The sequence below is a fragment of the Egretta garzetta genome, unplaced genomic scaffold (assembly GCF_000687185.1).
Source record: "Egretta garzetta isolate BGI_Z169 unplaced genomic scaffold, ASM68718v1 scaffold192, whole genome shotgun sequence".
In the NCBI taxonomy this organism is placed as follows: domain Eukaryota; kingdom Metazoa; phylum Chordata; class Aves; order Pelecaniformes; family Ardeidae; genus Egretta; species Egretta garzetta.
In genome coordinates, this window is record NW_009258881.1 from 96724 (window position 1) to 100492 (window position 3769).

The window sequence follows — 3769 nt, forward strand, 5'->3', positions numbered from 1 at the left end:
GGGGACACGCGTGTGCAAGGCGGGGATGTGCCCAGAGCACATGTGTGGGCATGGGGACATGCGTGTGAGTGGGGGGACATGCGTGTGCAAGGCGGGGATGTGCCCGGAGCTCGTGTGTGGGCATGGGGACATGCGTGTGAGTGGGGGGACATGCATGTGCAAGGCGGGGATGTGCCCGGAGCACGGGTGTGGGCATGGGGACACGCGTGTGCGAGGCGGGGATGTTCCCGGAGGTCATGTGTGGGCATGGGGACATGCGTGTGAGTGGGGGGACACGCGTGTGCAAGGCGGGGATGTGCCCGGAGCTCATGTGTGGGCATGGGGACATGCGTGTGAGTGGGGGGACACGCGTGTGCAAGGCGGGGATGTGCCCGGAGCACGGGTGTGGGCATGGGGACACACGTGTGCAAGGCGGGGACGTGCCCGGAGCTCGTGTGTGGGCATGGGGACATGCGTGTGAGTGGGGGGACATGCGTGTGCAAGGCGGGGACATGCCTGGAGCACGGGTGTGGGCATGGGGACACGCGTGTGAGTGGGGGGACACGCGTGTGCAAGGCGGGGATGTGCCCGGAGCACAGGTGTGGGCATGGGGACACGCGCGTGCAAGGCGGGGACATGCCCGGAGCTCATGTGTGGGCATGGGGACATGCGTGTGCAAGGTGGGGATGTGCCTGGAGCACGTGTGTGGGCATGGGGACACGTGTGCAGGTGGGGACATGCGTGTGCAAGGTGGGGATGTCCCCGGAGCATGTGCGTGGGCATAAGAAAATGCATATGTGGGTGGGGACACAGGTGTGCATGGCAGGGACGTGCCTGGAGCACGTGTGTGTATGGTGACATGCATGTGCATGTGGGGCATGCGTGTGCATGGCAGGGCTATGCCTGGAGTGCCCGTGGTTTTACCTGTGGGAGCACACGTGTGCATGTGGGGACACACGTGTGCATGGCAGGGATGTGCCTGGAGCACTTGTGTGTGTGCAAGTGAGGCCACGTGTGCAGCACAGGGAAATGCTTGAAGTGTCCCGTGGGGGGACATGCGTGTGTAATGCAGGAACATGCCTGGAGCATGTGTGCATGTGCAGACGTGTGTGCATGGCAGGGACGTGCCTGGAATGCGTGTGCATGTGGGACATGTGTGTGCATGGCAGGGACGTGCCTGGAGCGCGTGTGCATGTGCAGACGTGTGTGTGCATGGCAGGGTTATGCCTGGAGTGCCCGTGGTTTTACCTGTGGGAACACACATGTGCATGTGGGGACAAGCATGTGCATGGCAGGGACATGCCTGGAGCACTGTGTGTGTGCATGTGAGGACACGTGTGCAGTGCAGGGACATGCTTGAAGTGTCCCATGGGGGGACATGTGTGTGCAATGCAGGGACATGCCTGGAGCACGTGTGCATGTGAGGACACGCATGTGCAATGCAGGCCCGTGCCTGGAGCGCGTGTGCATGTGCAGACGTGTGTGTGCATGGCCGGGACGTGCCTGGAGCACGTGTGCATGTGAGGACACGCATGTGCAATGCAGGCCCGTGCCTGGAGCGCGTGTGCATGTGCAGACGTGTGTGTGCATGGCCGGGACGTGCCTGGAGCACGTGTGCATGTGAGGACACGCATGTGCAATGCAGGCCCGTGCCTGGAGCGCGTGTGCATGTGCAGACGTGTGTGTGCATGGCCGGGACGTGCCTGGAGCACGTGTGCATGTGAGGACACGCATGTGCAATGCAGGCCCGTGCCTGGAGCGCGTGTGCATGTGCAGACGTGTGTGTGCATGGCCGGGACGTGCCTGGAGCACGTGTGCATGTGAGGACACGCATGTGCAATGCAGGCCCGTGCCTGGAGCGCGTGTGCATGTGCAGACGTGTGTGTGCATGGCCGGGACGTGCCTGGAGCACGTGTGCATGTGAGGACACGCATGTGCAATGCAGGCCCGTGCCTGGAGCGCGTGTGCATGTGCAGACGTGTGTGTGCATGGCCGGGACGTGCCTGGAGCACGTGTGCATGTGAGGACACGCATGTGCAATGCAGGCCCGTGCCTGGAGCGCGTGTGCATGTGCAGACGTGTGTGTGCATGGCCGGGACGTGCCTGGAGCACGTGTGCATGTGAGGACACGCATGTGCAATGCAGGCCCGTGCCTGGAGCGCGTGTGCATGTGCAGACGTGTGTGTGCATGGCCGGGACGTGCCTGGAGTGCATGTGAGTGTGCAGACGTGTGTGTGCATGGCAGGGACATGCCTGGAGCACATGTGTGCAGACAGGTCTCCTGTGGTGCAAGGCCAAGCCCCTCACCTTGCAGCCCTGTGGTAGGTGCTGGGCAGGGCACAGCAGGCTGCTGCCTCGCTGCTCCCGTCCTTGGCGCAGGAGGAGTGGGATCTCTCCGGGAGGATGGAGGGGAAGCCACACGGAATGGCGTCAGATCCTGGGAATGGAACAGAGAGAAGAAGCAGAATCATAGAATCACGGAATATTTGGGGTGGAAGGGACCTTTAGAGGCTGCTTAGTCCAACCCCCCTGCAGTGAGCAGGGACATCTTCAACTACACCAGCTTGCTCAGAGCCCTGTCCAGCCCAACCTTGAATGTTTCCAGGGGTGGGGCCTTCATCCCCTCTCTGAGCAACCTGAGCCAGTGTTTCACCACCCTCATCATAAAAGGGAGGTGTAGAACCCTGCCGCACCTAACCCCCAGGACGCAAAGGGTTCATGTCAGTGGGTCACCATCCTGCTAACCAAACTGGTCCTTTGGGGTTCGCTACAGGGAAGCTCTGAGCTGTTCCTACCACCCGACCCACCCTCCACCTCCCAAAGCGGCAATGCAGGAGGACTCAGGATAAACCAGTAACACAGACAATCACAGCAGCCCTTAGGCAAACATTTCCAAAAAGCTCAAATACTTGCCCACCCTTTGAAAGGGCAAGTGATTCAGAAGCCACACAGATGATGCATCTCTTTGCTTTGAGTTTGCCAAGAGGCCGAGCCAAAGATGAGATACAAAGCCACTTGGAGCTGCAGCAGAGCAGGGGAATAAAATGCAGGAGACAGATAAAAAGCCGCACCGTCATTCAAAAATAAAATAAAAACAGAAAAAAAAAAAAAAAGTCAAAACAAGGTTGCAAAAAACCCCAGCTGGAGGAGGGGAAGGAGGTCTTTGGAGGTGCCCAGTGCAGTGAACCCAGGTGAGCAATGACTCCGTGTGTTCCCCAGGTTGCTTGGGCCATCTCATGCTGCAACCCAGTCTGCTGCCTGCTTGGGATCCCAGGAAGGACATGGCTTGGGGCAACTGGCAGAGGTTGAGGCACGCTGACGTGGTGACATGGACCTCTTTGAGGCCCATCCCAACAGAGGACCGTCATGCTAAGCAGCCTGGAGGGCTGCACCTATAGGCACCTGTAGGCACCTGGAAGTTGCTAGATTCCCTTTACGTTCAGTAGGGAAGGGCAGGGAATCACGTTCCCAAAGGACCTCATGCTCCTCATGATCCCATCTGGACGTGTTGCTGCTTCCCAATATCTATGAGCACCACCAGGTGCCTCCAGAGAAGACCCAGAGATGGACAGATCCTGAAATGAACCACCTTTGGCCATCTACCACTCTACTCACAGAATCCCAGAATCCCAGCATGGCAGGGGTTGGAAGGGACCTTGGGAGATCATCCAGTCCAACCCCCCCTGATCAAACAGGATCACCCAGAGCAGGGGGTACAGGACAGCATCCAGGCGGGGGTTGAATATCTCCAGAGAAGGAGACTCTACAGCCCACCTGGGCGGCCTGGGCG